The sequence below is a fragment of the Eschrichtius robustus genome, chromosome 6 (assembly GCF_028021215.1).
Source record: "Eschrichtius robustus isolate mEscRob2 chromosome 6, mEscRob2.pri, whole genome shotgun sequence".
Classification (NCBI taxonomy): Eukaryota; Metazoa; Chordata; class Mammalia; order Artiodactyla; family Eschrichtiidae; genus Eschrichtius; species Eschrichtius robustus.
Window position 1 is genome coordinate 76,190,243 of NC_090829.1, and position 13,227 is coordinate 76,203,469.

Below are 13,227 nucleotides of genomic sequence, written 5' to 3' on the forward strand. Positions count from 1 at the left end.
GCAACCACCCTTCCACTTTCTGTCTCTGTGAACTTGATTACTCCAGGTACCTCATAGAAGTGGACTCACATATATATTTGTCCATTTGTGACTGGCTTATTTCACTTAGTGTAGCATCCTCCAGGTTCATGCATGATGTAGCACGTGTCAGAATTTCCTTCCTTTTCAAGGTGAGTAATCCTCCATTGTACGTATAGACACATTTTGTTTATCCATTCACCCATCGATGGACTCTTGGATTGTTTCCACCTTTTGACTACTGTGAATAATGTTCTTGTTTCTCGTGGGAGGATGCTGGTATGTTTACTCCCTAGTTAACGCAAGTTTCTCAGGGAACGTGCTACTGCCAGGAGAAAGTATTTTTTCCTGTCAGCAAATTCCATTTGAATCAGTGGCGTTCTGAAGGGATGAACTTGCAGAGTAGAGAATTTTTTTTTTTTTTTTTATGACCCTGGAGCCTCTGCCAGCCCTGGAGTTGATTGTGGTATAAGGGAGCTGACAGTTTTTGCACACCTACTCTGTGCCTATTACTTGACCTACCCGAAGGTAGCTGATGTAACTTTACACCTGAGGAGCTGTGTGCTCAAGGGCTCCCAGTCAGAGCGGCGAACCTGACTCAATATTGAGTCTTTGTGGTTGCACAACTCATGGTTGTTTCTAGCTCACCACTTTTGTCGTTTTGTATTCTACATATTAGGTCCCTTGCGATGTCAAGGGAGGATGTGAATGTGACCAAATTAGAAGGTATCACATTGTTGAGAGAAGGCAGCTTTTTTCCCAAATCCCATTGATTTTTAGCCTTTTCTTCTTTCTCATTGTCTAGGAAACCACTGGCAATAAGTATTTCCAGGTGGTTTGTTTAGACTTCAGGGCGGCTGGGTCAGTGGAAAGATGAGGGATCTAGTTGGCCATCCTAGGTTCTGGTTCTGGTTCTGTTCCTAGCTCGGGGGTCCTGGGCAAGCTGCTCTGTTCCTTAGCATCTCAGGGTCTTTGTCACCTTCATTGCTCACAGCCCTGTTCAGAGGCTTAAATGAGACTTTTTGTATAAATGCACTTGAAGAACTTTTAATTATTGTTTTCTAAGAGTAATGGCCAAAGATGCAGATTTTGGAGTCAGCCACGTCTAGATTTGGATAGAGATTCTCATGTCTCAGAAATGGATCTAGCACAGCCCTGTACGTCTTAAGCTCTTAGTATTGCCTGTTCTTCTTGTTGTCGTTAGAAAGAACGCTGAGTCACCGTGTATTTGAGAACTGTTTTATTTTGCTTATTGAATTGTCTTGGAAATAAGAAACAGAAGAAGGGTATAAGTGGCATAGAGCAGCATAAACTGCTGGATGGCCCAGGGATGAGTGCTGGGATTAGCTGAAGTAACTGTTTTCACAAGTCATCTCACTGGAGGGGACACTTCGCCTTTTGTTTAGTGAGATTCCAAGTTGAGAGAGAGAAGGGAGCCCTTACAAAGCTGTGTGAGTGGGTAGAGAAGAGGAAGCTTTCTGTGGGCCAATGTCCGGTGGTGTCCTCCGGGGGGAAGATGAATGCCTCTCCCCAGGTGGAGTCAGGCTCAGGGTCAAGGGCTCTGACCTAGAAGGGGACGTAGGCGTTGTTGTAGACTATTAATATATCAGAACACAGTGTATGATAAGAATGGTTACGACTAACATCAATGGTGTATTTTCCTTTTTAACGTAACAGTGTAACAGTCACTTCAAGAAAATTCTTAAAGTCATTCGCTTTAACACTATTTTTCATTCTTACTAGATCTTCTGTCTTTGTATATGTGTTTATATTTTTCATATACTAACAATGTATTTATTACTGTGTACTGTTTTCACTTAATTTTTGGAAACAAGGACCAAAATTAACACCTCCAGAAGAGTTATTGTTTGAGGGTCATCAGCGAGGGAGGTTTTTATTTTTGGAACTGCTCATCTAGAATTACTCTGAGCCTGTGGTGCTCTCTCCAAGAAACATTCTTCATGGTGGCAAATCCTTATTCTTTAGGGTAGATTTAATTTAGGGAAGAGTTGGAGGTCACACAGAATCAGAGATGTCACAGTTTCAATTCCAGTTTTCAGAATCAGAATTCAGGTGTGGCTCTAAGGCAGAGAGACTGTTGTTTGCTTTGACTTATCAACTGGCTTTTAAAACAGCCCCCAAAGAAGTGATTTGAGTGAGGGCACCCTCCTTGGGCAGAGTTGTCAAAGTTCTCACGAAGTTTATGCACAATGCTTATTTATGCATGAAGCTCAACGTATACTCAATTAAAGAAAGAAATCAGTCTTATTTGGTATAGTCAAATCTCTCGCTAAGCATTATGATTCAGTTTGCAGTATTGGAAATAAATGGGAAACATGATCCTGTGTTTATACAAAATCGTGATGCGAGTGCTGTGTGCAGCTCTGGTCCTGCGGAAGGTGCGGTGATGGAGAGCCCTTTGCTGTGGCGGTCAAGGTGAAGGAGGGGCTGGCTGCCCTGTGAAGACACACCCAAGCTGTGAGCGTGTTTCAGTCTGTAGAGATGAAGACTAGGAGGAGATCAGATGATAATCTGAATTCCTAGAGGTCTAGAACCTTGTGAACATGTTTCTCAAATATAGAAACACTTGAAGCCGATGATGCCTCTTCAAATTTTGAAAATTTCAGTAATTATAAAGAGAAGGACAGGCAAACCACAGATATGTATCTGGGGAAAAGGGAGAATGGTATGTTGCAATTAACAACATTTTCAGTTTACCAAGCGGGTACTTACTTCAAGGTAATGCCCCCGTGACTCAGGAAGGTGTTCAGGTATGTAACGATTGGTTTTTCCATTGTGTATTTTTAGAAATGCTTTCCTGTCTCCTCCTTTGCCCTGCTCCCCAATACCTCATAATAGGTATTTGTTGAATGAAGTGTAGCACTTTACTAGCCTTATGCCAGACTAGTCAAGGACAAGCTTCAGCACAATATGTGAGGTACTTCACCAAGGCAAAGTTAATTGTTCCAGGATAAGCCTGGAAAAAAAAGAAAGACAATTTTTCCTCTACTTTAAGCAGAATATTTTGTTTTGCTTTTTTTTTAAAAAATTGAGATATAATTCACATACCGTAAAATTCACCATTTTGAAGTATACAATTCAGGGGTTTGTAGTGTACTTGCAAGGTGGTTACAACATCACCACTATCTAATTCCAGAACGTTTTCATCACCCCGAAAAGAAACCCTGTACCCGTTAATAGTCACTCCTTATCCTCTGCCTCCACGCCATATTCAGCCCCTGACATCCACTAATCTATTTTCTATCTCTGAGGTTTTGCTAACTCTGGACATTTCATTTAAATCATGTAATATGTTGTCTTTTATTTCTGGCTTCTTTCACTGAAGCAAAATATTTTTAAGATTCATTGATGTTGTAGCATGAATCAGGACTTCATTCCTTTTTATGGCCAAATAATGTTCCATTGTATATTTATAGATACACCACATTTTAGTTGATGGACATTTGGGCTGTTTCCACTTTGGGACAATTATGACTAATGCTGCAGTGAACATTTATGTACACGTTTTTGTGTGGACATATGTTTTCAATAATCTTGATTATATATCTAGGAGTGGAATTGCTAGATCATATGGTAATTCTATGTTTAACTTTTTCAGGAACTGCCAAACTTTAAGCAAGATTTTGTATAAACACAAGATCATGTTTTCCATTTTGTTTCCAGTCCTGGAAACTGTATGTCAGGATAACAATCTTAAAGAAACCTTAACAAAGGGTATAAAATCCTTAAGAAAGGACGTAAACTTTAAAGCATATTGAAATGGTAAAAAGCTAGAGGTGGAGCAGTTAGAAAAGGTTTACTTAAGTCTTTATTTGCCTCAGTCCCTTAGCCTGTTAAAAACTGACCTCTGATTGGTAGCTAAAAAATTTTTTTTAATATTTTATTTTGAAGTAATTTTAGAGTTGCAAGAAGTTGCAAAAATAATAGAGAGCTCTTGTGTACCCTTCTCAGCTTTTCCCGATGATAACATGTTACATAACCAGAGTATGTTATCAAAGCCAGGAAATTGACCTGGGTATCATACTGTTGACTAAGCTACAGGTGATTGGTTGCTTTTGATATGGGCTTCCTGCCAGCCCTTATCTATGCTGCTTTTCTCCCCTCTCCCACGTTCTGATTGGAGATGGCAGGTACCTGACTTAGGTATTGCTTCTGCTACCCAGACTGACAATGCTCACTTAAAAAGACTTGATGATGAATGGACAGTGCTTTGCTATAGACTGAATATGTTGAAATTCTAACTAACTCCCAATGTGATGGTATTAGGAAATGAAGGGGGGCCTTTGAGAGGTCATGGGGTGGAGCCCTCGTGAATGGGATTAGTGCTATCAAAACAAAACCCAAAAACCCTCAAGACCCTGGAGGGTGCTTCCCCCCTTTGGCAAGAAGTCTGTAGTATGAAACCCAGAAGAGGGCTCTCACCAGAACCTGACCACGCTGGCCTGATCTTGGACTTACAGCCTTTATAACTGTGAGAAAAAAATTTCTGTTGTTTGTAAGCCACTTAGTCCATGGTACTTGTTATAGCAGCCTGAACTAAGATAAGATTATTTTCAAGGAAAGTAGAAGTGCCAAGCCCTAATTGCTTGGGGTCAGACACTGTAAAGGCCAGTAACTCTTCTAGTGGTTCCATCTGTCAAGTGTCAGAATTCTGAGGTGGGGAGTGGTGTTTGGTACAGCAGGGCGGCCAGTGAGGTAGTTCTTTGGTTCTGGGTCTGGATTTAATTCTGGGTACTGATTGCCTTCTGCTGCAGTGAACAGAGAGCTGGATGATAGTCTTATAAGTTGTGCACTAGGCCCCTAATTCCCTGTTCAGCTGTAGTCCATTTTTAACATAGCTGATTTTAATGTTTCTTTCAATTTCTAGCACAGAAGTATAATTCTAGGGAATCAAAAAACTATATTGGGGATAGCAGGAGTATTTATCTGTTGAGACACTACTTTGTCTTAATATTTGAACAAAAATCAATCTTAAAAAACCCAAAAGTTGTTGCTAGAATTTGCTACTTTCATTTTCCGGTAATGTTTGTCATCTGGTATATGTTCCTAAGGAAAAAGCTGACTTTTCACTTTTTATTGAAGGGAAGATAGAAGAAACCTTTAAAAATACATTTCAGAGGGAATGCTGGTTGATATTTGATTATGGTGGGAGAATCTACACTTAGGAACCCAGCAGTGGCAGGAATTCTGTGCGAAATACAGCTGGGGCTGGGTGCATTGGAAGCAGGAAAAACCAGCAGGACATGGGAGGGGCTGCTTGCAGGAGAAGCTTCCTCCTCACAGGTGTGAGGTGATCAGCTTTTCTCTTCTTTTCTTTTTTTTTTAATATTTATTTATTTGGCTATATCAGGTCTTAGTTGCGGCATGTGGGATCTTCTTTGAGGCATGCGGGATCTTTCGTTGCAGCACGCAGGCTCTTTGTTGTGTGTGGGCTTCTCTCTAGTTGTGGCACGTGGACTCCAGAGCGCTTGGGCTCTGTAGTTTGTGGCACACGGGCTCTCTAATTGAGGCCCGCGAGCGCAGTAGTTGTGGCGCACGGGCTTATTGCCCCGCAGCATGTGGGATCTTAGTTCCCCAACCAGGGATCGAACTCGCGTCCCCTGCATTGCGAGGCGGTTTCTTTACCACTGGCCCACCGGGGAAGTCCCTGATAAGGTTTTCTTTGGGGTTTGCTTTATCCTATTTCTCTGATCCTGCTGCTTGTCCTGAGGCGGGGGTTATGGGGGATGCTTCCAGACAGGAGGGCTGCAGCCACAGGAAGAGACGAGCCTGTAAGGGGGTCTTTTTAAAATAAATTTATTTATTTATTTTTGGCTGCGTTGGGTCTTCGTTGCTGCACGTGGGCTTTCTCTAGTTGCAGCAAGCAGGGGCTACTCTTCGTTGCAGTGCGCGGGCTTCTGATTGTGGTGGCTTCTCTTGCTGCGGAGCATGGGCTCTAGGCGCACGGGCTTCAGTAGTTGTGGCTCGTGGGCTCAGTAGTTGTGGCTCGCGGGCTCTAGAGTGCAGGCTCAGTAGTTGCGGCTCACGGGCTTAGTTGCTCCGCGGCATGTGGGATCTTCCCGGACCAGGGCTTGAACCCATGTCCCCTGCACTGGCAGGCAGATTCTTAACCACTGCGCCACCAGGGAAGTCCCTGTAAGGGGGTCTTATATGGAGAGGGAGGAGGGGGACACGTGGGCTGGGCGGTGTCACCAGAGACTGGCACAGATGAAGTGCCCACAGTGAAGGCGAGCCCGGCTCTCACTCTCCTGGACTCAACGGGAGGTGGCGACTGGTTTAAAGTCTCGGGTGGGGTCTTCCCCGGTGGCGTAGTGGTTGAGAATCCGCCTGCCAATGCAGGGGACACGGGTTCGATCCCTGGTCCGGGAAGATCCCACATGCCACGGAGCAACTGAGCCCGTGCGTCACAACTACTGAGCCTGTGCTCCAGAGCCCGCGAGCCACGACTCCTGAGCCATCGTGCCACAACTACTGAAGCCCGCGTGCCTAGAGCCCGTGCTCTGCAACAAGAGAAGCCACTGCAATGAGAAGAAGCCCGCGCACCACAACGAAGAGTAGCCCCCTACTTGCGGCAACTGGAGAAAGCCCGCACACAGCAACAAAAACCCAATGCAGCCAAAAATAAGTAAAATAAAATAAATAAATTTTAAAAATTAAAAAAAAAATTTAAAAAAGAAAATTTTCAAGAAATTATTAGAGAACAAGAGTTTCTAACTACTGCAGTGAGCAAATCCAAAAGTATGTAATGACTCAAACTTGAAGGAAGTTTATTTTCTGCTAACCTAAGTGCAGATGGGTCTCCTGATGAGTGGACACCTGTCCTCTAAGCAGTGACTCGGGGTCCCAGGCTCCACTGGTTCACATGTGGCTTGTAAGGTCATCATGCCTGGAGGATTGCTCATAGGAGGATCCTATGGACCAGGAGAGAGTGGCCTTTGCTCCTACATTCTGCTCTACAGAGCTGGGTTCTAGCGGCAAGGCTGGGAACTAGGTTAGCTGTGCGCAGCGGAAGAGGAAAGGGGATGATGAATAGGTCCCTGCCGTAGTGCATTTGTGTATTGGAGGTGGAGGGTCACTTCCTCCAACTCCCCAATACAACCTTTGTGAAGGTGGTTTGTTTCCTTTCTGGGCTTTCAAGTGTTCTTTTAAATGGCAAGATTATGCAGTGTGACAACGAGTGATAACCTTCAACGTTTTCTTGACTCATTTCCATGTTCAGCTTTGGTTAGGCTTTGGCATGTGAGGCCCCAAAGCATCGCTAGATGAGGAATAGCTAAGACTTATGTTCTTACTAAGTGTCAGGCACTCACTGCACTTCATACCTTACTTATATGGATTATCCCATTTAAATCTCGTAGCAATCTTTTGAGGTCTCTAGAAGTGAGCTGTATTTTATTTTATTTATTTATTTTATTATTATTATTTTTTAATTAATTTATTTTTGGCTGCGTTGGGTCTTCGTTGCTGCGCGCAGGATCTCTAGTTGCAGTGAGTGGGGTCTGCGTTGAGGTGCGCGGGCTTCTCATTGCGGTGGCTTCTCTTGTTGTGGAGCACAGGCTCTAGGCACGCAGACTCAGTAGTTGTGGCTCACGGGCTCTAGAGCACAGGCTCAGTAGTTGTGCACGGGCTTAATTGCTCCTCAGCATGTGGGATCTTCCCGGGCCAGGGATCGAACCCGTGTCCCCTGCACTGGCAGGCGGATTGTTAACCACTGAGCCACCAGGGAGGTCCCGGTGAGCTGTATTTTAAAGATGAGGAAACCGAGGCTTAGAAAGATTACACAAATAGTAAGGGGTAGACTTGGAATATGAATCAGGATGAACTACTTCCAAAGGCTGTTTCCATTAATATGATGCTTATTTTTTCCCCATCCAAATCACACTGCCCCCCAGATGCTTTCCTTGAGTTTGAGTAATAATACCCATTCCAAAACCACCCACCCTTCTAGGCACTTGCCTAAGGGTAATGTTAGGCTATGCTGCAGTAACAAGCAATCCCCAGATCTCAGTGGCTCAACAGAATGAAAGTTTATTTCTTGCTTGTACAAAATCTGATGGGAGCTGCTGTCTGTGGCGGCTCTTCTTCAAGTGGTGACTCAGGGATTCTTGTGATGTCATTTTCTATTCTTTGTCTCCTTGGCTGCCCCTGAGGGGAAGAGGGCTGCTCTTAAGCCCCTGAACCTTGTCTAACTTCTTGTCTCCCCTTTGGCAGCCTCAACAGTTCACAGCTCTGGGTTGGACTGGAGGGTGGGGGTGAGGTGGTATTTATGCTGGTATTGTATGTTCTGAATCCTTCCTGATCCTTCTGTACACACTCCTAGAAGCTAACTTAGATCTCCCCCGGGATTGCAGTGACACAACAGTGGAGAAAACAATAAGATAAGAAAAAAGTTTAGATACAAATGAGATTCTAAGTTCCTTAGCCACAGAGAGGCACTAGGTGTCCTCACTTGCTGGGTTTAGATTCCTCCTGGCCACAGGTAGCTGCTGGCATTATTGTCACTTTGCTCCTGTCCCCAAGGCCCTTTTCAGCTGCGTCCCAGTGCCGCATGTCTTTTTGTTGGAGTTCTGCTACTTACCAGGAGCAACAGCGTCTTAACCCAGAATTTTTTCAGTTCATCCGGAATAGTGATTCTGTCTGCTACTTTCCACCTCTGCCCTCTGGTTGGGTCCTGTCTCCTGACAGACAGGGCGTGTCTCTACTTGGATTCTTCTGGGGACCATCGGCGAACTGTCAGATGCTAGATTGGAGGCTGGCAGAGGATGAAGGACTGGCTCGGGGCCCTCAGCATTGAATATTCAAGGTTATTACACTCTCCTTATTCAGAGCTACTTCTCCAAGCCCTAGAAGGCAGAACCAACTGCAGACAGTAGAAGTTTTGACAGTGAGTACAAGGCACACTGACAAGCTGCTTGGGAGACAGGAAATCCTGTGAAAGAATGGGGGTTTGGAAGGAAACATCAGGTCTGAGTTATACAGATCTCTCTTCCCTAAGCTGGGCAGCACAAAAGGGGAGTCACTGCATGGCTCAGTGAGCAGGCTGAGATGTATCTCCCGCGTCCAGGCAGTGGACTATGTGTGGTTGCCTGGGTATCCTCGGAGATTCCCCGCTGTTCCTGGAGGAGAACAGAGCAAGCGGGAGGGGGGATGTAATCAGGCTGTTTCTGTTCCTGATTCAGCCTGTACATGTGCTTTGTTTGCTTTCGTAAGTTTTAATGGCACTGTGAATTAGTTACCAATAGTTAAAAATAAAAGATTTAACAAAGAATAGCCAGGATTTCAGGTTTTCTCAAAAAACCAGGAGGTCTAGTAAAGCCCGCCTTGTCCCACATGTTGTTTGGCTGCCACAGTCCCTACCACTCCCTCTTGTCTCCCAGCTGGGCTGCTTCACTGGTTCTGTTATCGGGCCCTCTCCAGATTCTTGGACAGCAATACCATAGAAACGAACATTGCTCCCACAAGACTCTTAGGCAAGCGAAGCTTTTTATTGAAAGGATAGCTTGTGCACAAGGGAGAAGGTGGAAAAGAGTGTCAGTTCCCCGAGGACTTTCTGGGAAGGGGTTTTAAAGGCAGTGTGAGGGAGGAGGCCACAGGGTGCCTGAGCGGCTTGTGCTCAGTTCTTGGATTGGTTGGCATGGAGGTGAAGTTTGGAACATCATCAACCTTCAGGTTTCACGCAGTCTGGGGTCTGTGTGCCCGCAGTCAGCAGTTTTCGTCTGGGGGCCTGCTTCCTGCTAAAACACCTTAGCAATGTGTGTCAAACTTTTATCTATATCTTTCAGGGAACTGGGAGTTTGGCAATTCTGCTAGGTGGCGGATTTATAGTTCCGCTTTTGTCCTCTGGAAACCATGTACAGATGTCAGTGGAACAGAGATAGAGCTAATCTTTTACTCCTGTGAGTCTCTGGTTGTTGTCTCAGAAGCCCAAGCTTTTAGGTGCTGTTTTTCTGGCCTGTCAAGCCCGCTTTCTCAAGGTCGTTCCCTTGGTCCTTTTCCAAAATGGCTGTACTGTTGTCTTCCTGTCTCAGTTTGAGTTCCATGCTTGGCTCCGTAGTTGCTGTCTGTGATCCTTGTCTGTTCTCTTCCTTCAGCTCATGTGGAGAGAAAATCACAGCGTTCTCTCTCAATGGTACTCTGTTAGGTTTTTTTCTCCTGTGGTGGTGTGGAAGCAGCAGCAGTAGCCCCGGGAAGTTCTGGGGAGATGGGGGAGTCAGGAGGAGTGATTTAACCACCTGTGCAGGACATCTCAGAAGAGAACCAGTTTCTCATGGGGCTTTCTTGAGGTTTGGCCCTCCTTCTGCTCCAGATGTTTCCGCCAAAGGATCAAAATCCTAGACTTATCCCCTTCCATCTTAGAATGAACCAGAAATGCCAGAACTGAAGTAAGTAGTACCAGGGCTGCCATAAGAAGAGAAAAAAAAGCAATTTAATCATCAGATTAAAGAACTGTTTAATTGCTATTCTGAGCAATAGAAATAGTGTTCCTGGGAAGAGTCACATGATATTCACATTCACAGGATTTGATGGATTAATCCGGCCTGTTATTTCTGGTTCTGAACACTTTTTCTTTTGTTAGAGGTATTAAGCTGTTGCTAATATACATGCCATGTCTCATTTATATGTGGCATCTAAAAAGGCCAAGCTCCTAGAAACAGACAGTAGAGTGGTGATTGGCAGGGGAAGGGGGAAATGTTGGTCAAAGGGTACAAACTTACAGTTATAAGATGAATACATTCTGGAGCTCTAATGTACAGCATGGTGGTGATAGGCAACAATACTATACTTGAAATATACAATTGTATACTTGAAAGTTGTTAAGAGAGTACATCTTAAGGGTTCTCACCACACACACACAAAATAGAAATACATATGTAAAAATCTTTGCAGGTGAGATAATACATCTCATCCTTCATCATTTATATTTTTTCTTACCCTTTGTATTTCTTCCAAGAGGTCATGGTACTCCTTCACCCCCTTGAAGGTATTATTTCGTTGTCTTCTGGCATGTCCTGTGGCTGACGAAAAGTCTTCTATCTAATGGTTTTCCTTCTCTCTCTGGTGGCTTTTAATGTGCTTTTCATGTCCTATAATGATATGCATTCCAATGTGGCTAGGTTGGATTTAGTACTTTTATTTGCATTGTTCAGAACTTGCTCTGCTTGTTTAATCTGAGAATATAGCTTTATTCTTGAAAATTTTCAGACATCATCTGACTCCTGTCTCTGATTCTCTCCATTTTCTTTCTAACACTACTAGGTGGGTGTTGGAGCCTCTCATTCTAAACTTCATGTTTCTCAATTTTTCTCCCATAATTTCTACCTCTTTCTTTCCCTTAGCTTCATAATAGAAAATTTCTTCCAGTTTATCATTTTGTTCTTCAATTTTTAAAAATAAATTTTATTTTATATTGGAGTATAGTCAATTAACAATGTTGTGTTAGTTTTAGGTGTACAGCAAAGTGATTCCATTATACATATACATGTACTTATTCTTTTTCAAATTGTTTTCCCATTTAGGTTTTTACAGAATATTTAGCAGAATTCCCTGTGTTATACAGTAGGTCCTTGCTGGTTATCTATTTTAAATATAGCACTGTGTACATGTCAATCCCAAACTCCCAATCTATCCCCACCCCCACCCCCCCCACCCTTCTCCCCTGGTAACCATAAGCTCAGTTCTCTAAGTCTGTGAGTCTGTTTCTGTTTTGTAAATAAGTTCATTTGTATCATTTTTTCCCTAGATTCCGCACATAAGTGACATCATATGATATTTGTCTTTGTCTGACTTATTTCATTTAGGATGATAATATCCAGGTCCATCCATGTTGCTGCAGTGGCATTATTTCATTCTTTTTAATGGCTGAGTAACGTTCCATTGTATATATGTACCACATCTTTTTTTTTTTTTGGCCACGCCATGCAGCTTGTGGGATCTTAGTTCCCCAACCAGGGATTGAACCTGTGCACCCTGAAGTGGAAGTGCAGAGTCCTAACCACTGATTGCCAGGGAATTCCCACATCTTTTCATCTGTCGATGGACATTTAGGTTGCTTCCACGTGTTGGCTGTTGTAAACAGCGCTGCAATGAACATTGGGGTGCATGCATCCTGTCAAATCATGTTTTTCTCCAGATATATGCCCAGGAGTGGGATTGCTGGATCATATGGTAGCTCTATTTTTAGTTTTTTAAGGAATCGCCTTACTGTTCTCCATAGTGGCTGTACCAATTTACATTCCCACCAACAGTGTAGGAGGGTTCCGTTTTCTCCACACCCTCTCCAGCATTTATTGTTTGTAGATTTTTTTTGATGATGGCCATTCTGACGGGTGTGAGGTGATATCTCATTGTAGTTTTGATTTGCATTTGTCTAATAATTAGTTATGTTGAGCAGCTTTTCATGTGCCTCTTGGCCATCTGTATGTCTTCTTTGAGAAATGTCTATTTAGGTCTTGTGTCCATGTTTTGATGGGGTTGTTTGTTTTTTTTTGATATTGAGCCACATGAGCTGTTAGTAAATTTTGGAGACTAATCCTTTGTCAGTCGCACCGTTTGCAAATATTTTCTCCCATTCTGCAGGTTGTCTTTTCATCTTGTTTATGGTTTCCTTTGCTGTGCAAAAGCTTTTGAGTTTAATTAGGTCCCATTTGTTTATTTTTATTTCCCTTACTCTAGGAGATGGCTTGAGAAAGATATTGCTGCAATTTATGTGAGAGTGTTGTGCCTATGTTTTCCTCTAAGAGTTTTATAGTATCTGGTCTTACATTTAGGTCTTTAATCCATTTTGAGTTTATTTTTGTGTATGGTGTTAAAGAATGCTCTTTTTTTAAAAAAGTAAGTATTTATTTATTTTTGGCTGTGTTGGGTCTTTGTTGCTGCGTGCGGGCTTTCTCTAGTTGTGGCGAGCAGAGGCTACTCTTTGTTGTGGTGCACAGGCTTCTCATTGCGGTGGCTTCTCTTGTTGCGGAGCACGGGCTCTAGGCACGTGGGCTTCAGTAGTTGTGGCTTGCGGACTCTAGAGCGCAGGCTCAGTAGTTGTGGCGCACAGGCTTAGTTGCTCTGCGGCATGTGGGATCTTCCCGGACCAGGGCTCAAACCTGTGTCCCCTGCATTGGCAGGTGGATTCTTAACCACTGCGCCACCAGGAAAGTCCCAAGAACGTTCTAATTTCATTTTTTTACCTACAGCTGT

The 13,227-nt window shown here is 43.6% G+C and overlaps 1 protein-coding gene across 1 annotated transcript in view; it reads left to right on the forward strand.

Moving 5' to 3' along the window:
* LOC137765909 (integrin beta-5-like) overlaps positions 1-13,227 on the forward strand; it is a gene marked incomplete at its 5' end in the record, with an annotated part of 50,732 nt that overhangs the window by 454 nt on the left and 37,051 nt on the right. The window lies entirely within an intron of this gene.